This window comes from Ambystoma mexicanum, chromosome 4q (assembly GCF_040938575.1).
Source record: "Ambystoma mexicanum isolate Mex_15411 chromosome 4q, UKY_AmexF1_1, whole genome shotgun sequence".
Taxonomy (NCBI): domain Eukaryota; kingdom Metazoa; phylum Chordata; class Amphibia; order Caudata; family Ambystomatidae; genus Ambystoma; species Ambystoma mexicanum.
The window spans coordinates 1,151,552,726-1,151,576,916 of NC_090928.1; positions in this window are offsets into that span (position 1 = coordinate 1,151,552,726).

The following is a 24,191-nucleotide window of genomic DNA, read 5'->3' on the forward strand; positions in this document are numbered from 1 at the left end:
AGGGAATAGAAGGCAGGGGGGAGGATGGGCCAATAGTTAAGTGCTAGCTGAGGGGCTGGACGGGCTGGATGGGTGCAGGCACAGCCAAGGTAATGCGCGGCGAGGGGTCGAGCGGCAAGTGCATGGGAAGGAGGTCAAAGGGGACTAAGTGAGGGAGTAGACTTGATATACTCACACGGAACTAGGCAGTAAGCCAGGAACAGCAGGGGAGATTAGCAGGGGAGGGGAGAGGGAACGAAGAGAGAAGGAAGGTCTTGAGATTTTCATGTCCAGCTTTGAGAGTGGCAGGGAGGTCATTCCAGAGGGATACACCTGCAAAGGAGACAGATCTACTCCCCATTCGCTGCTTGAGAAATGTCTGATTTGCAATGAGTTAGAGCTAGATGAGTGAAGGGCTACAGCAGGGTGGTATTTAGGGAGTGAGCTTTGGATGTAATGTAGTCCCAGGCCCCAGGAAGCCTTGGTGATGATGCAGACGGTCTTGAACTTGATCCTCACAGCCACAGGGAGTCAGTGGAGAGATTCTAGGGTTGGAGAGATGCAGTCTCTGGGCTTGAGGCCAAGGATAAGTCTCGCAGTCCTGTTCTTGATTAGTTGAAGGGGGCAAAGGGAGGAGTTTGGCAAATTGATGAAAATGCTGTTGCAGTAGTCCAGCCTAGAGAGGACCAGAGCACTGAAGACATTGAGTTTCTGGGGGAAGGTGAGGAAAGGAATAATGCCCCTGAGGAGGTGCAGCTAAAAAAGTGGGTCTTCTTGGCAAGGTCCATGAAGTGAGGCGAGAGAGAGGAGTCAAAGATGACACCAAGGTTTTTTGCCTAACAGGAAGATGAGGGGAGTGGGCTTTTAGCATGTGGCTGGAGAGCTGGAGGGAAGGAGGGACCAGGGGTCCCACTGAGGAGGATCTCAGTCTTACTGGCATTAAGGCAGAAATGGATATCATTGCACCATGCCTGAATGGCTGTGAGACAGTCAGGAATGAGCGAGGAAGTGCAGGAGACAGAGAAGGGACGCTTGAAGGAGAGCTGATTGCCGTCTGCATAACACTGAAATGTATTCTATGCTGCTGCAATATATTTAGTGAGGGGTACTTTTGCAAGAGATTGTGTAATGTCTTTTAGTAAATGCCGTGTTGGCACCCGTCAAGAAATTCTTGATGGTGTCCTTAATACCACAGAACAAAACCTCATTAGCACCTTATGTAAATGAGGGAACTTAGCAAATAGACTAGGATGGTGCAACATTTGATGTGTCTTTAATATACCTCGTTATAATATAACCATTTAGCGGCGCAGCTGGATATTAGAAATTGACCAAAGCAGACTATGAGCTAAAAATAGATTCAAAGCAAGAGTGGTCACGGTCACATGATGATATTCTATTATCTGAATAATAACGCTTTTATTGCCCTACGGAATTGATGAAGTGTCTCCAGGGCCCTAATCTCTCTTGGAATCCTATTCCACAATTTTGGGCCAAAAACAGCTAATCTTCTGTCACCACTTTACACAAAGACAGATGAAGGAATACTCAATAGTAGCTGGTCTTTTGACCATAAGCAGTTTCGAAGGTTGATATGATATGATAGGTTATTTATAACACACTTACAGCCAGAGGTTTCTAAGCTCGAACCCAGGGTTTGAACCTGTGGTGTTGTTCAATGTCGTCCTGCTTCCAAGGCGAGCACGTTGCCCCTGAGCTATCATCCCAAGACAATAGTGGCTATCTAATAGTGGCTAATGATAGTGGATAATCTTATCGCACAGGTAGACTGGTGCCTGTATTCTTTATAAAAGTAATTGTACTGAATTATTTGACCTTGGAATGATCAAGGGCTGTGTTTTTTCTAATATCCAGCTGCGCCGCTATATGGTTAAGTCATCCACGAGCGCGTTATACATATTCAAAATCAAAATAAAATACAAACTATTATTAAAATGGCTAGAACTGTAAAAAATATACACATTTAAAGAGTTTCCAATTGTATAATATAATTGTATAAATAGTGTAGCCATATTTTGTATACCATAATGTAAATATCAGGCTACTGAAATACAACTAAAATACCTTCAAATGTACAGAATGCACCTTTTCATAAACCCTTAGTAAAGGTATGAATCCCCTCTAGAGGGTAATCTGGTTCTTTTTATCAGATTGACAGCAAAGACAGCTGAGAGAAACTGCCAGACACACATCCAGCAAGACATGTCAGTGACAGGCATGTGCAATGTTTGGATCGAATTTCCCAACTCTTCAGTGACATTGGCCCAATTTCCACCTATGAGGGACAACTAAAAAGGGAGGCTAAACAAATGTTATGGGAACCAGGCAACATGATAGTTTTAGATTGGCATAAAAGAACAGATATACAAAGCCAACAGAAATATTAAAAATAATAAAATAAAGGGGAAAATATATATACTACTAAGACACGCATTAGCAGGACCTTTGGCTCAGCCTCTGACAAACTGGCCTGTCACCTGCTCCAAAGGCAATACAGACTTTCCATCTGCGTCAAGAAAAGAGACCACATCCAGGCGCGGGTCTCTGGTGCAACCAACAACTCTGCTGAACTCTTGAAAATCTGCAAGCCCATCTGCACTCTCCTCACCCCTCCCCTCCTAAGCCCTCTGCAATGCATTCACCTTGCTTCCCTTTCCACTACCCCTCCTCCGCCCCCTAGCAGGTCTCCTCCTCCTCCAAACAGGTTTCCCCCTGCATCTCTAGAACCATAAAGGACAACATTGGCTCTCTTGCCCATCTACCTGCCGATTTCTGAAACCACTCCTTGGCCACTGGATCTTTCCGCTCCACCCTGAAGCACTCCCTTGTGCACCCTCTCCTGAAAAAACCTTCAGCATACCACTCCTGTCCTCCAACTATCTCCCTATCTCTATCCCCCCTCCATTGGGAAACCCCTGGAGAAAGTGGGCTGCCCCCAACTTACTTCTCATACTGAACTTGTTGGCGGTCTCCACGACCATCAATCTGGATTCCGAGCATCCAGAGTGTTAGGGAGAATTCTCTGTTTAGGCTGAATTTCCTAACCTAGTGAGTCCCCCAGCAGCTTTGCTGGATTTCGGGAGTTTGTTTTTTTTCCATCCTGCCAAGAGTGAGACTCTTTTCCTCCCACTCTTGGACATGAATGTGTGTAATTCCTTTGAATGTCAATGTGTTCTAGGGGCTATGGGGTCTTTTACTCCATAGGGTCTCATATGTTTTTCTATGTGTGTTACACCGCACCCTACGTGCCGTAACACTGGGGCATCCTAGCGGACCTCCACCATAGACTCCATACCCGGGGACTGACTACTGTCTCCCGGGCATGTAAAGTCACCATTGGCTTTACTAGACCTAAATTTACTAACAGAACTAGTACAAACCATCTTATTGTGGACGTATTAGTAGGGGTAATTCGATTACTCCTGGATCTGTTACTCGAGGGGGCACTGTCCCGTCCCCCCTCGTCGAGTTTTGGCTGGTGGCAGTGGAAACTACTTGTTATGTTCGACCACGAACATAACCCTGTGGGATTCGTCCCATTGTTGGAGATTGATACTTTTTCTCGTTTATCTCTAACGTACCACCGATCTACTTATCTTAAATAAGTTTATCGATGGTATTTTCTGCCAGAACTCGGTTTGTAAAATGGCGTCTGTGTTCGTCTCTGTGACTCCTAAACCAAAGGTTGAGCCCTTTGTTCCACTTTTGGCGGGCTCTGTACAGAGACCCTCCAAAGTGGTGCCATTCTGTCTGGGTTACCACAGGGGTGTGGGAGGGGGTTTAGGAACCCTGGACCGAGTTGCCTTGCCAACTACGGCCTCACTCTGGAGTGATTGGCCCAAGTGGTGAGCCTTCCCGCTCACCACTTAGCATGTGTTGATTGACAGCTAGGCTGAATGAATGGGGGTTTTCTGCATAAAAGCAGGGCTTTTGGGACTGGATCTTCAGAAGTCGCCACGGGACCTAAGAATCCGACGAGGGTAACGCTGAGCCGACCTGCACGACGACACCTCTGGTGGAGCCCTGCGGAACCGACTCACCACTTCCCAACGACAGAGGAGATCTCCCTGCCGGAGAGTCTCTTCCCCTGACTGGTGGGAACAACCAGTCCCCTTTGCTTTTCATTCGCCTCAGGATGCAGTGGTCGAATTGCCAGTGCAGAGCACCTCTGCAACCGATAGCCACTACCCCTGTACCGCGACCAAAAGGTGGTGCCTTGTGACGGAGCACTCCGCGGCTGGTGTCTTCCCTGGTGGTGCACCGGACTTCACTTTTCTTCGACGACGAGATCATCTCTACTCTTGGCAAAGACCCGACGTGCATCCACCACCAGGACCAACTGCCCCCGCCGGAGCTGCCCTCCACAACAAGGTACCGTGTCCGCCTAGCTTCCTTTTCGATCGGTTCGAGTGAGGTGTCTTAATCCTCTCCTTTCCGTTGGGTCGCCTCCAAGCTTTTCTCATTTATTGTTCTGAACTGGTTCAATCTGCCGATAACAATTTGCTACAAAGACTGGAATGCATCTCCACTAGAGACTTTTTGGGACATATCGCCTTGCCTCTCTCCGAGTGGACCTGGCCTCTGAACTTTACGATCTATTGTGATTCTTGCCTTCCTGCCTTGCATTTTACCCGTGAAGTATTGAACTGTGTTGATTTCGTAACCTGCCTATCTTTTTCTCTCCCGTCCTAACTAATATTAGAGTGCCATCTAGGTTGAGGTATACACCTCTGTCTGTAAATAAGTGGTGCCGGTAGAGCCTAGACTTGTCGAAATATTGCTAGGGGGATTGATCGTTTCTTCTTCGTAGAGTAATTGTGTTTGATTTGATTGCCGTGAAAGTGCCATAGTGTTTTTGATAGATGTTTTGTTATAAATAAATACCTTAATATCTTTACACTAAGCCTTGTTGCGTGTTTGCTTGTCTTGCTGTGAAGAACTGCCCTATTTTGTATACCCCACATACTGCTCAACTCTTCTTGAGGGAAGTCTGACTGCTCAGACACAGCTATTAAGTGAATCTGTGTGGTGCAGACTGCTACCAATTGGGTTCACCGCCAAACACCTGTAGTCCTAAATCTTTTGCAGTGGTCCCAGAGGGAACTGCACAGGTTTCCGCCTAACACTGGTGTACAGCGGTGGGATTTGTATCGAGTATACAGTTTTGAGTGCTTTCCGACACTGTGGGATAACTAACCACAAAACTTAGCACAAAAAGCAACTTTAAAAAAAAAATAACATGTCTACGATGGAAATTTACAGTCAAGAGTCCTTGTCAGGTGAAAATACTGAGAGTTTGCGAGCTCTCTGTAGGCAAGAGAATCTTTCTGTAAGAGGCAAGAAGTTAGAACTAATAGAGAGATTGCTGGCGAACCAAAGTCTGGGTACTGGTTCAGAGGAACCAATCTCTCCAGCAAATGTAGATAACAGTGATGGTGTTGATCTGAATCGTAATTCTGAAGATAGCGATGAAGAGACTGACGAGGAGGGAGAGGCTAACGAAACTGTCTTCCCTACTCCTCTACCTGCCTTACCAGCTGTGCCTACGGGGCCAATACTAGGTCCCACAAGTAACCCTGCTTATTTTGAACTTGAAAAAATGAAGCTCGAATTAGAGTACAAACGGTTCTTGGCTCAATCTGAACGAAACCAAGAGCTCGAGTTCAGACAGATGAATGCCCAGGCTGAGCAGAAGCAATCTGAGTTAAGACTCAGGGAAATAGAACTTAATCACGAGTTAGAGATGAAAAAGTTGTCTATGGAAAATGCTTCTCTCTCCTCTGGTTCCTCTAGGATCTCCAGTCCCAAAAGACCCCGGATGCCGAAGGAATTAGTGGGTATGTATGAACCGAGATTGGATGTGTTGGATTGGTTGAAACTGTTTGAATACAATCATGGGCTCCAGGACATCACCGGGAATGCTTTGCTTCCCTGGTTGTTCTCTAGGCTCCCTCCTTTTGCGACTGATGTGGTAATGGAGTTGGGGGAGGCGGATAAGACGGATTACGAAAGTGTGAAACTAGCTTTAATAGCTAGATTCGGGAAGACCCCTTCCCAGTATCTTAAGAGGTTTAGAACCCTCAAAAAGCATGATGGTACCCCTTTGGCTACCTGGGTGAGTGAAGGGTTGAAAAACGTAGAGGGATGGATTAAGGGTTACAAAGTGAACACTTATGAGGGTATGAGGAATCTTTTTATGTTGGAGTCTATTTATGATGCCTGTTCTCCTGAGCTCAGACAGCACTTGGCTGATTCGAAGGAATTGGATTCCCGGAAGCTAGCTAAGGCTGCTGACTTATGGGTTGCCAACCGGGCTACTCATAAGGATTCTGGGGCAACTCAGAAAAATGATGAGGGAAAACAGCCTAAAAAAGACTCAAAAGAGAATTCTAATAACTCACATTCCAAAGAGGGCCCCAAACAAAACCAGAAGGGTAGGCCACAAGGAAAACCACAGCAGAATAGTGTGTCTTCTGGTGCCAAACCGGAAGAAGGTCAGAACAAGCCACCATTCCAGTAAGCATTCGGTAAATGCTTTGTTTGTGGCTCGACTGACCACATGAAAGGAGATCCCAGATGTAAGGGTAAACCTTCAGGGGTCCAGCTTGTCTCCTTAGCCTTCGCTCCAGAGGAGGAAGTCCAAATGGCAAGTGGAAACTTTCTACTGCTAGCTGACAAACCCATTGGAGTCTCAGCCAGCGTTTCTTTAGTATCTCTGGGGTTGTGGGAACAACAGAATTTAGATGTCTATAAGTCTATCCCAGATAATACTAAAGAGTATTATAAGGACAGTGTCCAGGTGAATGGTCAGGAGACTCCTGCCATTAGGGACACTGGGGCCAGCATAACTGTGGTGGATAAATCGTTTTTTCAGGCTGAAGATGTTGCTAAGGCACCCAAACGCCTCACCAATTTAGCTGGAGGGCCTGTGCAGATGCTTCCCCAATTACCAATTCTCATCCAGGGTAACGACATGACTGTGAAGATACCTGCCAGCATACAGAGTGAGGTACCAGGTCGCGTACTGTTGGGTAACGACTTGAAAACTCTCGGAGTTGTATCCCATACTCCCAGACCTCCTAGTAAACGGTTACAGGAGCTAACCAGACCTGCAGAGGACCATGCGCGGTACTCAACAGGATATGATGAAGAAAGAAATCACTCCTGCTCCACTGGAATTGTCGGCCGCTGTCTCCAAGAAATCAGAAGCGAAAGGGAAACCTAAGACTTCTATCCCGAAATCCGCAACCAGCGTTCCAGTGCAGTCAACACGGACTTCCCCGCGGTTGTCCAAAAGTACACCCGTAACTCCACCTCCAGCCGAGGCTGAGAGGGAGGTACAACCCTGTGTGGTGGAATTAGACTCTGAGGAAGAGCTAATGGAAGGCCAGGAACTCATTGGAGATCTGGATCCTGTTGATCATCCTGAGCTGCAGTCTTTACTGGCAGAAGGTGGACCCAGCAGGACAGACTTCAGTAAGGGACAGAGGGAATGTCCAACTCTGGAAGGTCTTCGCCACCAGGCCGAAGCTCAGGCTGAAGGGCAAGAGCCTGGGATATACAGGTTGCACTGGGAAGATGGCCTCTTCTACAGTGAACCGACTGAGTCTGCACCTGGAGACTACAAACGACTTGTAGTGCCCCAAGAGAACAGACCACAGTTCTTGCAGTTAGCCCACGAGATTCCTTTGGGTGGAAAGGCTCGCCCTCTACTTCTATTGGCCAAAGATGGGGGCCGAAGTAGAAAAACACTGCAGGAGCTGCCACACCTGCCAGACCTCTGGTAAGGTTGGCTCCAAGAATGTGGCACCTTTAGTGCCCCTCCCAGTTGTGGGAGTCCCATTTGAGAGAGTAGGGATTGACATTGTTGGTCCCCTTGATCCTCCAACCTCCTCAGGCAACAGGTTTATACTTGTTGTAGTAGACCATGCTACTAGGTATCCTGAGGCAATTCCTATGAGGACTGTTACAGCCCCGGCTGTTGCTAAGGCCCTCCTTGGTATTTTTACTAGGGTCGGGTTTCCTAAGGAAGTAATCTCTGACAGGGGGTCAAACTTTATGTCCAGCTACATGAAAGCCATGTGGAAAACCTGTGGAGATACTTACAAGTTCTCAACAGCGTACCACCCACAAACCAATGGGTTGGTAGAACGGTTCAACCGAACCATGCAGAGCATGATAGGTGCTTTAGAGGAACCCCTTAAGCGTAAGTGGGACCTTCTACTGCCTTGCCTTCTCTTTGCTTATAGAGAAGTCCCTCAGGAGGGAGTAGGTTACTCGCCCTTCGAACTACCCTATGGTCATCCCGGCAGAGGTCCATTGCCCCTGATTAAGGAGGGGTTGGAGAGTGCTCCTTCCCCCAAGCCAGTCAGAGTGACTGACTATGTGATAGGTCTCCGGAGGAGAATGTCACACATGATGACGGAAGCAAGCGATAACTTGAAAGCTGGACAAGCATTGGTCAAGCACTGGCACGATTAAAAGGCTAACATGGTTGAGTTCACTCAAGACCAGCTCGTTCTCGTTATGATCCCAACAAGGCAGAGAGCCTTGCAAGATAAGTGGATGGGACCCTTCCGAGTTGTGGGTAAACTCTGAGAGGTTAACTGTCTGGTGGACTTGGGTAATCCCAAGGAGGCTTCGACAGTCTTTCACACCAACCGACTTAAAGTGTATGTCTCACGACCTGATGTAGGAGCGTTGCTTCTAGCGTCATCCGAGGAAGAAGAAGAGAGTGAAGCTCTTCCGGATCTCCTCAGAGGCTTACCTTTAGATGAAAAAATTGAAGGAGTAAATATCTCCTCCAATCTGACACCCGAGCAACAAGAAGAGTGCAAATCTATGTTGAATCAGTTTGCCTCTCTGTTCTCGCTTTCACCAGGCTTGACCCCTTGGGGCCAGCACGACATACTCACTGGTGACTGTCTGCCGGTCAAAAGCAGAGGATACAGAATGTCAGAAAATGTACGAACCCACATCAAAGGTGAGGTCAGCCAGATGCTCGATCTCGGGGTAATAGAGCCCTCTACTAGTCCATGGTCTAGCCCAGTTGTGTTAGTACCAAAGGCCGGATCTAAAGAACTTAGATTCTGCATGGATTATAGAGCTCTTAATGCAGTCACCAAGACTGATGCCCACCCTTTGCCAAGAACAGATGAGTTGGTGGATAAACTTGGCGCCGCCAAGTTCCTCAGCACATTTGACTTGACGTCAGGCTATTGGCAAATAGCCCTGACAGACCATGCCAAGGAGAAAACTGCATTTTCTACCCCCGTTGGCTTATACCAGTTTAAGGTAATGCCTTTCGGATTGAAGAATGCACCTGCTACGTTTCAACGGATGGTAAACCAGGTTCTGAATGGGATGGAGGACTTTTGCATGGCATACTTGGATGACATTGCAGTGTTCAGCAATTCCTGGGAAGAACATGTAACCCACCTTAGAGATGTTTTGCAGGCTCTTGGACGAGCCAATCTGACCATAAAGGCGAGCAAATGCCAAATTGGACAGAGTAAGGTAGTCTATCTTGGACATGAGGTAGGAGGTGGAGAAATAAGGCCTTTGCTCAGTAAAATTGAAGCTGTGCAAAATTGGACAACACTGACTACTCAAACCCAGGTGAGAGTCTTCCTAGGCCTCACTGGGTATTACAGGAATTTCATAGAGAACTATGGGACCATAGCTTCTCCACTGAATGTCATCTCCTCGCCCAAATTTCCTAAAAAGGTTAAATGGAACGAGGAGTGCAATCAGGCTTTTGAAAACCTGAAAAAGGCTCTTTGCCAAGCTCCAGTACTCAGAGCTCCTGATTACCGCCAACACTTCATTGTGCAGACAGATGCTTCAAATGTAGGGATAGGTGGCGTACTCAGTCAACTGGATGGGAAAGGTAGGGAGCACCCCGTTTGCTTCATCAGCCACAAGCTGAAGGATCGTGAAACAAGGTGGGCAACAATCGAAAGAGAGTGCTTTGCTATCGTGTGGGCTCTGAAGAAGTTTAGGCCGTACTTGTATGGTTCTACTTTTGTCATTCAGACTGACCACTAACCCTTGAGATGGTTAATGCAAATGAAAGGGGAAAACCCAAAACTATTGAGATGGTCGATCTGCCTGCAAGGGTTTGATTTCACCATTGAGCACAGGTCAGGGTGTTACCACCAAAATGCTGATGGTCTCTCTAGGATGTATGTCATCGACTAGAGGTATGAGATTCATCCAGGAGTGGATTAAATCCTCCTGTCCCTTAGTCTGGGGGGGCGAGTGTTAGGGAGAATTCTCTGTTTAGGCTGAATTTCCTAACCTAGTGAGTCCCCCAGCAGCTTTGCTGGATTTCGGGAGTTTTTTTTTTCCATCCTGCCAAGAGTGAGACTCTTTTCCTCCCACTCTTGGGCATGAATGTGTGTAATTCCTTTGAATGTCAATGTGTTCTATGGGCTATGGGGTCTTTTACTCCATAGGGTCTCATATGTTTTTCTATGTGTGTTACACCGCACCCTACGTGCCGTAACACTGGGGCGTCCTAGCGGACCTCCACCATAGACTCCATACCCGGGGACTGACTACTGTCTCCCCGGGCATGTAAAGTCACCATTGGCTTTACTAGACCTAAATTTACTAACAGAACTAGTACAAACCATCTTATTCTGGACGTACTAGTAGGGGTAATTCGATTACTCCTGGATCTGTTACTCGAGGGGGCACTGTCCCGTCCCCCCTCGTCGAGTTTTGGCTGGTGGCAGTGGAAACTACTTGTTATGTTCGACCCCGAACATAACCCTATGGGATTCGTCCCATTGTTGGAGATTGATACTTTTTCTCGTTTATCTCTAACGTACCACCGATCTACTTTCTTAAATAAGTTTATCGGATGGTATTTTCTGCCAGAACTCGGTTTGTAAAATGGCGTCTGTGTTCGTCTCTGTGACTCCTAAACCAAAGGTCGAGCCCTTTGTTCCACTTTTGGCAGGCTCTGTACAGAGACCCTCCAAAGTGGTGCCATTCTGTCTGGGTTACCAGAGGGGTGTGGGAGGGGGTTTAGGCACCCTGGACCGAGTTGCCTTGCCAACTCCGGTCGCACTCTGGAGTGATTGGCCCAAGTGGTGAGCCTTCCCGCTCACCACTTAGCATGTGTTGATTGACAGCTAGGCTGAATGAATGGGGGTTTTCTGCATAAAAGCAGGGCTTTTTTGACTGGATCTTCAGAAGTCGCCACAGGACCTAAGAATTCGACGAGGGTAACGCTGAGCCAACCTGCATGACGACACCTCCGGTGGAGCCCTGCAGAACTGACTCACCACTTCCCGACGACAGAGGAGATCTCCCTTGCCGGAGAGTCTCTTCCCCTGACTGGTGGGAACAACCAGTCCCCTTTGCTTTTTATTCGCCTCAGGATGCATTTGGCGAATTGCCCGTGCAGAGCACCTCTGCAACCGGATAGCCACTACCCCTGTTCCGCGACCAAAAGATGGTGTCTTGTGACAGAGCACTCCGCGGCTGGTCTCTTCCCTGGTGGTGCACCGGACTTCACTTTTCTTCGACGACGAGATCATCTCTACTCTTGGCAAAGACCTGACGTGCATCCACCACCAGGAACAACTGCCCCGGCCGGAGCTGCCCTCCACAACAAGGTACCGTGTCCGCCTGGCTTCCCTTTCGATCGGTTTGAGTGAGGTGTCTTAATCCTCTCCTTTCCGTTGGGTCGCCTCCAAGCTTTTCTCATTTATTGTTCTGAACTGGTTCAATCTGCCGATAAAAATTTGCTACAAAGACTGGAATGCATCTCCACTAGAGACTTTTTGGGACATATCGCCTTGCCTCTCTCCGAATGGGCCTGGCCTCTGAACTTTATGATCTATTGTGATTCTTGCCTTCCTGCCTTGCATTTTACCCGTGAAGTATTGAACTGTGTTGATTTCGTAACCTGCCTATCTTTTTCTCTCCCGTCCTAATTAATATTAGAGTGCCATCTAGGTTGAGGTATACACCTCTGTCTGTAAATAAGTGGTGCCGGTAGAGCCTAGACTTGTCGAAATATTGCTAGGGGGATTGATCGTTTCTTCTTCGTAGAGTAATTGTGTTTGATTTGTTTGCCTTGAAAGTGCCATAGTGTTTTTGATAGATGTTTCATTATAAATAAATACCTTAATATCTTTACACTAAGCCTCGTTGCGTGTTTGCTTGTCTTGCTGTGAAGAATTGCCTTATTTTGTATACTCCACATACTGCTCAACTCTTCTTGAGGGAAGTCTGACTGCTCAGCCACAGCTACCAAGTGAATCTGTGTGGTGCAGACTGCTACCAAGTGGGTTCACCGCCAAACACCTGTAGTCCTAAATCTTTTGCAGTGGTCCCAGAGGGAACTGCACAGGTTTCCGCCTAACACAGAGGCATTTAAACTGCTCTTCTGGACTCTCCAGCTGTCTTCATTCTACTAGATCTCTCCTCTGCCTTTGACACAGTCAATCATTTCAGTCTCATAAAATGGCTCCATGATGCCCTGGGCATCTTCGAGCGGCACTGGACTGGCTGACCTTGTTCCCAAGTGGCCATCCATCTCAGGTTATTCTGGGCACCTTCTCCTCCCTTACCTCTTTCTCCACCTGTGGTGTGCCCCAGGGTTCCAACCTCTCCCTCTGGCTTTTTAACACTTACCTTACTTTCCAGGCACTCCTTATTTCCACCATCTCTCTTAAGTTGCAGTGCTAAGCATGTGACACACAACTTTTCTTTGAACTCCCTGCTGACCCTCTTGTTCCATCATCCTGGACTGCCTATCTGCCCTCCAGTCCTGGTGCACCTCGGTAATCTCTGCCTCAATGCCAGCAAGACTGAGATCCTTACTATTGGCACCCCTACACCCTCTTTCTTCCCCTCACTCTGGACATCCACTATGGGCTCCCCCCTTCTCCTTCATCTGAAGCCGGCAATGTTGGAGTAATCTTTGACCCCTCACTCTCCTTCCTGGCTTACATTCAGGACATTGACAAGAAGTCCGACTTTCAACTCTTCCATCTCAAAGGAATTCTTTCTTTTCTCACTTTCCCCCAGAAGCTTAATGTTACTCAACCTTTGGTTCTCTCTTGGCTTAACTACTGCAATAGCCTTGTCTTGAATCTACCCTCTTCCTCTCTAAGACCTTTTCAGCTAATCCAGAATAGTACAGCAAGACTTATCCTTGGCCTCAAGTCCAGGGACCACATCTCTCCTGCCCTAAAATCTCTTCATTGTATTGGTTGGTCCTTTGTGTAACTTCTTCTACTTCTCACTTAAACTCTTGAGATAAGTCTGGCTGCTCAGCCATCACTACCACTTTACTGTGTAGTACTGGCTTGCACCTAAGGTGAAATTGTGCTTACACATGTAGTCCGAATTGCCTGTAGTGTTCCCAAAGGGTACTGCAGGTGATTCTGCCTAACAGTGCTGACCCACGAGCATAGACACTACAGCACTTACTCCCCACTCCCTCTTCCCCTCTTCTCTCTTATTATTGGGAGCATGATGCTTGATGAGAATATTCTACTTCTTTTTGTTCTTGTTCTTATTAATATAATGATTATTTTTGGTATTATTTTTCGTGCTCCTTTTATCATGGCATTCCTGTAAAGTCCACTGCCACAAGTTTCAGCGATCAGATCCTAGTAGTTATACCCATCAGTATAGCAAATTAGTTTACATTGTTTCTCTGCCAGTGGCAAAAGATCACGACTATTATGGCAATTAATGCTGGGCGAGTCTGCCTTGACCTGTTCTCTTCTCACGTCATTATTTGCAATGTCCCCAGGCTGTTGTTAATTAGGACACGATGGGGAAAAACAAATATCCAATGTTCTCAGGCTCGCTAATTGGCAAATAATGTTCAATCATTGAATGGTAAACACATTATGGTTGAGATGTACCTACACTCATCAACTCAGTATGATTGTATTTTCATGAATATAGGTGCATTCAGACGTAAAATGAAGTGTTCTTTAAAGGTGCACAGCGGAGATGTTAATTCCGCTTTCTGATACTACTCCACCTTGAAAGACGGGGGGGGGGGGGCTCTTTTGTGTGAGCCGTGTAATTCGGCAGCTCTGACCCATTACGTGTAGACATAGGTGGGTGCCTGCTGCCGAATTATGGTAATTTGCACTGCGGAGTGCAATAGTGCAGGGAAAAAGATGTGTACACTGCATCTTTTCCCTGCACTTTTGCACTTTGCTGTGCAAATTGAGTAAACATTGGCCTACAATGGATCCCTATTGGGCAGCCTACTTTTTGCAGGTGCATAAAGCCGGAAGACTCCATACGGATCTACAGCATTTGCGCCGAAAATGCATACTGGTGCAACTGCTGGGAGTATGTGTATGGAGGAGAGAAGGGAGCAGCGCAAATGCACGTTGCAATTCGCTCCTACTCTCCCCCATACACATAGATGAAAATGGGATCTGGCATGCAAGGAAAGCATAAAAGCCTTACAGGAGGCATTTACAACTTTCATTTACGTACGGCCCTGACCAAAATGAGCTGCAATGAACATGTCCCGGAGCTGTAAACCAAGGTGTAAACACTTTAGTCCTTGGCTTTACGCCTCAGTTCACCACGTCACCCCACATAAAATCCCCATATAGCAGACGTGCAGCTTGTAATCTTGGAAAAGATCCCATGCCGCACCAGAGGGGGAGACATTGCACTTATTCTTGCCCAAAGAGGAGCCTACTGGATTATGTTGCCATCAGTAAATCCCAAGGGCATGAATGAGGGTATTGAGCGACAAGGGATTATTTTAAATATTTTGCTGACAGCTTATGATTTTCCTGCATCTGAGTTTAAAAATTATGGAAGGAACGTAGAAATACAAAAGATGATTTGGGCAATCACTGGTAGCTACGTCGTTGTCATAAACATAGCGTGCCTTTCCTTGTCAGACATAAAGCTGTTTCAGTCCATGAAAACCACCCAATAAATATTAGTATTGCATTTAATTGTACTTCTTCTTCTTCCTTCTTCTTCTTCTTCTTCTTCTTCTTCTTCTTCTTCTTCTTCTTCTTCTTCTTCTTCTTCTTCTTCTTCTTCTTCTTCTTCTTCTTCTTCTTCTTCTTCTTTATACTTGTTTTTATTATCTTCCATTCTATTTTAAGGGGGTAATTCATAGAATTCAGTGCAAAAGTGGCACACGCGGCTGGCGCACAGTGTGCGCGTGCAAAACCCTGCGCCAGCCGCGTGCGCCAAAATACATTTCCGCGCACAGCGTATTCATGGATTCCAGCCACCAAAACCAGCCGTGGCGCACAGTGGCGCAGCGACCCTGCAGCAGCGCCAGTTACGGCCCCAAGAACGCCCCTTGCGCAGGGAAAGGGCATCAAAATACCCAATCCAGCGCAAAGGGCTGCACTAACCCTGTACCAGCACGGCAAGCGGGGTACGTGTATCACTGGGGTGTGCGGGAAGTTCCTCACGTTATTTCAGCTGGGTACGTGTATTTCAGGGGTGCACGGAAAGTTCCACACGCGATTCCATCAGGGTACGTGTACATCAGGGGTGCGCGGGAAGTTTCACACGTGAATTTAGCAGGGTACGTGTATATCAGGAGTGCGCTGGAAGTTCCACACGCGAATGTCCTGGATACGTGTATTTCGGGGTGCGCGGAAACTTACACACGTGAATTCAGAAGGGTACCTGTATTACTGGGGTGCGTGGGAAGTTTCACACGCGATTGTCCCTGTACGAGCGTGGTACGTGTATTTCAGGGGTGCACGGGAAGTTTCACACGCGATTCAATCAGGGTACGTGTATATCAGGGGTGCGCTGGAAGTTCCACACACAAATGTCCTGGGTGCGTGTATTTCGGGGTGCGCGGAAACTTATACACGTGAATTCAGCAGGATACCTGTATTACTGGGGTGCGCTGGAAGTTTCACACGCGAATGTCCTGGGTACGTGTATCTTGGGGTGCGCGGGAAGTTTCACACGCGATATCAGCAGGGTACGTGTATTTCAGGGGTGCGCTGGAAGTTCCACACGCGAATGACCTGGGTACGTGTATTTCGGGGTGCGCGGGAAGTTTCACACGCGATATCAGTAGGGTACGTGTATTACTGGGGTGCGCTGGAAGTTCCACACGCGAATGTCCTGGGTACGTGTATCTTGGGGTGCGCGGAAGTTTCACACGCGATATCAGCAGTGTACGTGTATTTCAGGGGTTCCGTGGAGTACTACACGTGAATTGGCAGTGTGGGTCCTCCCAGGTGTTAGCTCCACAACCTCCACAGCCTCTGCAGGCAGCCCACACCACGGGGGACTAGCCTGCACCCCCACTCATGTCCCCCAGCACCCCCACCCCCCAGCACTGTGGGGCAACCTCCACCAGGCCCCCAACTCATGTCCCCCTGCACCCCCACCCCCCAGCACTGTGGGGCACCCTCCACCAGGCCCCAACTCATGTTCCCCTGCACCCCCACCACCCAGCACTGTGGGGCACCTGCCAGCAGGCCCCCAACTCATGTCCCCCTGCACCCCCACACCCCAGCACTGTGGGGCTCCCTCCACCAGGCCCCCAACTCATGTTCTCCTGCACCCCCACCCCCAGCACTGTGGGGCACCCTCCACCAGGCCCCAACTCATGTTCCCCTGCACCCCCACCCCCCAGCACTGTGGGGCACCTGCCAGCAGGCCCCCAACTCATGTTCCCCTGCACCCCCACCCCCCAGCACTGTGGGGCACACTCCACCAGGCCCCCAACTCATGTTCCCCTGCACCCCCACCCCCCAGCACTGTGGGGCACCCTCCACCAGGCCCCAACTCATGTTCCCCTGCACCCCCACCCCCCAGCACTGTGGGGCACCTGCCAGCAGGCCCGCACTCATGTCCAACTCATGTTCCCCTGCATGCCCACCCCCCAGCACTGTGGGGCACCCTCCACCAGGCCCCAACTCATGTTCCCCTGCACCACCACCCCCAGCACTGTGGGGCACCCTCCACCAGGCCCCAACTCATGTTCCCCTGCACCGCCACCCCCCAGCACTGTGGGGCACCTGCCAGCAGGCCCCCAACTCATGTTCCCCTGCACCCCCACCCCCCAGCACTGTGGGGCACCCTCCACCAGGCCCCCAACTCATGTTCCCCTGCACCCCACCCCCCAGCACTGTGGGGCACCCTCCACCAGGCACCAACTCAAGTTCCCCTGCACCCCCACCCTCCAGCACTGTGGGGCACCTGCCAGCAGGCCCGCACTCATGTCCAACTCATGTTCCCCTGCACCCCCACCCCCCAGCACTGTGGGGCACCCTCCACCAGGCCCCCAACTCATGTCCCCCTGCACCCCAACCCCCCAGCACTGTGGGGCACCTGCCAGCAGGCCCCCACTCATGCCCAACTCATGTTCTCCTGCACCCCTACCCCCCAGCACTGTGGGGCACCTGCCAGCAGGCCCCCACTCATGTCCAACTCATGTTCCCCTGCATGCCCACCCCCCAGCACTGTGGGGCACCCTCCACCAGGCCCCAACTCATGTTCCCCTGCACCACCACCCCCCAGCACTGTGGGGCACCCTCCACCAGGCCCCAACTCATGTTCCCCTGCACCGCCACCCCCCAGCACTGTGGGGCACCTGCCAGCAGGCCCCCAACTCATGTTCCCCTGCACCCCCACCCCCCAGCACTGTGGGGCACCCTCCACCAGGCCCCCAACTCATGTTCCCCTGCACCCCACCCCCCAGCACTGTGGGGCACCCTCCACCAGGCCCCAACTCATGTTCCCCTGCACCCCCACCCTCCAGCACTGTGGGGCACCTTCCAGCAGGCCCGCACTCATGTCCAACTCATGTTCCCCTGCACCCCCACCCCCCAGCACTGTGGGGCACCCTCCACCAGGCCCCCAACTCATGTCCCCCTGCACCCCCACCCCCCAGCACTGTGGGAGACCTGCCAGCAGGCCCCAACTAATGTCCAACTCATGTTCCCCTGCACCCCCACTCCCCAGCACTGTGGGGCACCTGCCAGCAGGCCCCAACTCATGTTCCCCTGCACCCCCACCCCCCAGCACTGTGGGGCACCCTCCACCAGGCCCCAACTCATGTTCCCCTGCACCCCCACCCCCCAGCACTGTGGGGCACCTGCCAGCAGGCCCCCAACTCATGTCCCCCTGCACCCCCACCCCCCAGCACTGTGGGGCACCCTCCACCAGGCCCCCAACTCATGTTACCCTGCACCCCCACCCCCAGCACTGTGGGGCACCCTCCACCAGGCCCCAACTAATGTTCCCCTGCACCCCCACCCCCCAGCACTGTAGGGCACCTGCCAGCAGGCCCACAACTCATAATCCCCTGCGCCCCCACCCCCCCAGCACTGTGGGGCACCCTCCACCAGGCCCCCAACTCATGTTCCCCTGCACCCCCAGCACTGTGGGGCACCTGCCAGCAGGCCCGCACTCATTTCCAACTCATGTTCCCCTGCACCCCCACCCCCCAGCACTGTGGGGCATCCTCCACCAGGCCCCCAACTCATGTCCCCCTGCACCCCACCCCCCAGCACTGTGGGGCACCTGCTAGCAGGCCCCCACTCATGTCCAACTCATGTTCCCCTGCACCACCACCCCCCACCACTGTGGGGCACCTGCCAGCAGGCCCCCACTCATGTCCAACTCATGTTCCTCTGCATCCCCACCCCCAGCACTGTGGGGCACCCCCCTCCAGGCCCCAACTCATGTTCCCGTGCACCCCCACCCCCCAGCACTGTGGGGCACCCTCCACCAGGCCCCAACTCATGTTCCCCTGCACCCCCACCCCCCAGCACTGTGGGGCACCTGCCAGAAGGCCCCCAACTCATGTTCCCCTGCACCCCCACCCCCCAGCACTGTGGGGCACCTGCCAGCAGGCCCCCACTCATGTCCAACTCATGTTCCCCTGCATCCCCACCCCCCAGCACTGTGGGGCACCCTCCACCAGGCCCCAACTCATGTTCACCTGCACCCCCACCCCCCAGCACTGTGGGGCACCCTCCACCAGGCCCCAACTCATGTTCCCCTGCACCCCCACCCCCCAGCACTGTGGGGCACCCTCCACCAGGCCCCAACTCATGTTCCCCTGCACCCCAACCCCCAAGCACTGTGGGGCACCCTCCACCAGTCCCCAACTCATGTTCCCCTGCACCCCCACCCCCCAGCACTGTGGGGCACCTGCCAGCAGGCCCCCAACTCATGTTCCCCTGCACCCCCACCCCCAGCACTGTGGGGCACCTGCCAGCAGGCCCCCCCTCATGTCCAACTCATGTTCCCCCGCATCCCCACCCCCCAGCACTGTGGGGCACCCTCCACCAGGCCCCAACTCATGTTCCCCTGCACCCCCACCCCCCAGCAATGTGGGGCACCCTCCACCAGGCCCCAACACATGTTCCCCTGCACCCCCACCCCCCAGCACTGTGGGGCACCGGCCAGCAGGCCCCCAACTCATGTTCCCCTGCACCCCCACCCCCCAGCACTGTGGGGCACCTGCCAGCAGGCCCCCACTCATGTCCAACTCATGTTCCCCTGCACCCCACCCCCCAGCACTGTGGGGCACCTGCCAGCAGGCCCCCACTCATGTCCAACTCATGTTCCCCTGCACCCCCACCCCCCAGCACTGTGGAGCACCCTCCACCAGGCCCCCAACTCATGTTCCCCTGCACCCCCACCCCCCAGCACTGTGGGGCACCTGCCAGCAGGCCCCCACTCATGCCCAACTCATGTTCCCCTGCACCCCCACCCCCCAGCACTGTGGGGCACCTGCCAGCAGGCCCCCACTCATGTCCAACTCATGTCCCCCTGGACCCCCACCCCCCAGCACTGTGGGGCACCCTCCAGCAGGCCCCCACTCATGTCCAATGCATGATCCCCTGCACCCCCACCCACCCAGCACTGTGGGGCACCCTCCACCAGGCCCCCAACTCATGTTCCCCTGCACCCCCACCCCCCAGAACTGTGGGGCACCCTCCACCAGGCCCCCAACTCATGTCCCTCTGCACCCCCACCCCCCAGCACTGTGGGGCACCTGCCAGCATGCCCCCACTCATGTCCCCCAGCCAACATGTCATCACAATCTAGATCCCTGGTCCCTATGGTCAGCTTCCAAATGCCAAACACCCACCCGAGTATTGCATCCACCCACTTAGAAATGGCAATAACATGAAAGAACCCCAATTGCAAGTTTGGAAATGAACACATGTCCCTCACATACACCCAATGGGTGTCAGTGAATCTCAAAACCCATATCATGATATGCATGAAACCAATGAGATGATACTACACATTGAAGTTTGAACAAAAAATATGTATTAAAGGAAACATAAATTGAATCAAAAATAAACAAACAGAAAAAAATAAAAAGCAGCATATCCCTGAAATAATGCAAAACCAAAAATCATAATCCAAAGGAATGGTGTCCAAAGTCACAGTCCACAAAAGAAAATCCAATGGAAAATTATAATTGAAAGCCATTGCTCCATGGGTAAATTGTAAAAAAAAAGAAAATCCAACAGTCAACTATATACAGATGAACAAGCCAGGGTCCATTATCCCAACAGAAGAAATGAAACCTATCTAATAACATACCTAATAAAAAAAAACTATATACAAAATTGTGGCCCATTGTCCAAAAGGTCCAAAAAACATGCAAAACCAAAGGAAACCTAACACTAACTACAGAACTATTTACAAGGGCAGCGGGCTAGTCCGACGGCTCACTTTTGGATGTCCCGGGCCAGGGCATCATCCAACTCCTGCTTAATGTCCCGGAGGCGGTCCTCCTCCATGGCCCCCAGGGGCCGCAGGGCCGTCGACGTGTCCACCTCCAACCCCCTGCTGATTTCCTCGAGGCACTCGGCCCGCCTCAGGGCCCTCCGCATGGAGTTCTCCGCCCTGACCATCGTGAGCCGTGCCTCTTCCGCCCGCTGCCGCTCCGCATCTATGGTGTGGCCCAACCGCTGCCACACGGAAGACGCTTTCTGTCCTGGGTCCTCCTGCCCTCTGGCCGATGCCTGCCCCTCCGATGTCGAAGGCCCCGAGCCATCATGGCTCCCACCACGTTGCTGCTGCTGCTGTGCCTCTGCCCATGCACTGCCTCCTGCTGCCTGCACATCCTCCGCTGGCTGGGGTGCAGTCGTTGATGTGGCCACCCCTGCTGGACGTCCGACTCCCGACTGTGGCAGGGATGCCTCCTCCACCAGCCTGGCCGAACCATCAGAGGCAGCTCCACAGGGCACCCAGGTGACTGATGGGTGGGAAGATGGCACGGAGGACGACTGGCGCATAGGGGGTTCAGTTGAGGAGGGGGTCGTAGCAAGCCCCATCAAACGGAGGAATCCGGCCTGGGTGACCTGTCCCAGTAGGCCGACGCGGTCAACGAGCCATTCGAGATGACGTGCAGTCTCCTCATGAAAGGACTGCAGGTCACCTCGCATGGCCCTTTGACGCAACGCCACACCAGTCAGGGCAGGCTCAACCCGGACCCGGATAGCCGCGTCCCCAGGCAGAGGAAGGCCAGTTGCCGTGAGCTCATCCCCTGCCTGAAAACGGGTCTGGACGTAGGCATCCCTACTGGTGCAAGATGATGCAGGGACAGGATCAAGGACAGGATTGCACACAGGCACCTCCGCGGCGGCCTGTGCTGCCTCCTGTCCCTGGTCCTGCACTGCACCACTAGCACCAGTGGAATCCCCACCTCCAGACCCCATCTCTGTTGCTTGCACGGCCTCCTCCTCCACCAAACCCCCACCAACCTGGATGACCCTTCCCCCGTTGGGCCCTGTGGGGTCCGAGCTGCCCCTTCTGCTGCCGAGGAGTCCAACTCCAACCTCTGCCTCTTGGACCGTCCCCCGGCAGCTGCGGCCTGGGACGCGGCACCGGACTCCTCACTCCCCGACGAGATCACAACCTGGGAGGGGAGCCAGGCCTTGCGTCTCCGGCTGGTGGTGGGATCCCCACCGCTGTGCTCCACAGCACCTTCTCCGCCCTCTTCATCAGTTGACACTGCAGACAGGGAGAAATAAAACACAGGCATCAGGGCACTGTACAATGGACACATACACACATGACAGTTGTACATGAGTGGCATTGGCAAACCTCAGACATGCCATCACAATCCCCAACACACATGTCATTTCAACTTGCACACATGAGCCATACCACAGCCATATCGCAACTGCCAGCACCATCCATACACATACAACAGCATGAGCAGGCAATAGTGAGCCAGACATCACATGCAACACAGGGAGTGCACTACACATGTACACACACCACCACACTTGCATGCATGTGTACACCTCTGCCAAGTGTCGCAGTGTTCAGATGGGCATCCATGTCACATCTGCCAATCAGGCTTCCACATCCCGCTGTCACATGCATCCATGTTGCATCACTGTTGCACCCTTCTCAAATACACACACATGAACATGTACACAGTGCTGATACATGCAGCTGAAAACAACATACATGCGTGACATCACGAACATGTCTACTTACATACACATTCATCCAAACATGTGTGCCCACACAACTGCATTTGGCATGCAAGCCTACACACACAAGAACCATCCATGTCTCACACATTACAGCCCTCGCATGTGTTAGCCTCACGGCCCTGTACACCCCCACCCATACTCGACCCCATACAAACAGATGTGCAACCTGCACACTACTGAAACATCACCACACGCACAGCTCACAATCAGGATGCATGTACACTTACCGCTCGACTCCAGACGGGTCTGTCTCTCAAGGACCTGGACGTGGAGCGCTGGGGATATGCGTTCCAGGACCCTCATCTGATCTTCCGACAAGCGGCCCCGGCGCCCCTTAGCATCCGCTGCCTTCAAGAGGCACCGGGCCTTGTTCAGGGTCCTGGACCTGAAGTCCTCCCAGCGCTTCTTGAATGTTGGAAGTCACGGACTGCCACCCCCTCCGCGTTAATGGCAGTCACGATGTCTGTCCAGATCCGAGTCCGTCCTTCCTTGTCGGCACGGGAACTTCCGAAGAGGGCATCATACTGCCCCAGGACTTGCTCCACCAGGACACCAACTTCCCTGGCACTGAAGCTGGTGCCCCTCTGCCTCTCTGGCCAGGGTTGTCATTGGTACCAGATGTTGCAGTGCCCGACATGACAATCCCAGAGGCAGGAGTGGGTGGGCAACTGGGTCCTGGGGCTGGGCTGTGGAGCGATGGAATCCCAGTCAGGAGTCTTCGGTTCCAGCAGGGGTGGTCACAGCAACAGCACCTCTGGCTGATGTGCAGGCAGCAAATGGCAGGGCACGTGGGCAGCAGGCAGTCAGGCAGCAGCAGATGGCAGGTGGGAGCGTGGTCTTCCGTGTGCTTACGCGTGGCCAGCTTGATACGGAGTGATTTGGCACGTGAAAATTATGCACGTCAGCGTGTAATTCGAGGAAAGGCCCTTAGCGTGTAAGCGCGTCTGCACGCATACGCAATTTCATTGGACAGAAGGCCCTTCAAGTGCAAGCGCCCCTGTGATGTAACTCACGCAGGCATGCATGGGCATTTCAACGCACGTGAAAAACTGCACGTCCATGTGTAATCCGAGGAAAGGGCCCACCATGCGCGTAAGTGACGTGACACGCGCGGGTGTTTCCCTCAGCACGGGTTAAAGGTGAGCGGGGCCAGCAGTTTGTTGTACGTGCCTTTCGTGGAGACCGACGTGTGTTGCTGCTTCCTGTTTTTTCGCGCGCCATCACAACTTCACAGCTATCAAGGACGTATCTCTTCTTTTGGTGGGGGTATTGGCTATGCGTGTTTTTCTACATCGCGCTAGTCAGACGGTGAGTCGCACACGCTCTTTTTCCCACTGCGGGTGCCCCTGTGTATCGCACCCATTTTCGATGTCATAGTAGCCTGCGTGTCCCACGCGTACGCCTTATTCGTGTTACTGGTTGCCACCGTGTACTGCGGGAGGTTGAATCCACGCACGTAGGCTGCAGGGTTGCATGCACGGTTTTACTGCAGTTTTGGGGTGCCTGAGCGTTGCATGACCCGTCACTACATCCTTGCAGGTGCAGGGGGGCTGTTAACATCTTGCTTCCCACCCCCTTCACCCCAATTGCCCAGGTCAATTGTGGTGTACACCTCCCATTGGCACCACTCCATCTGTGCCGGCACTACTACATCTGTGCCATGGTTGGGAGGCCACCAAAGGTGAGGGGCGCCTCAGCTGGGCTTACTCCTCGTGGCGG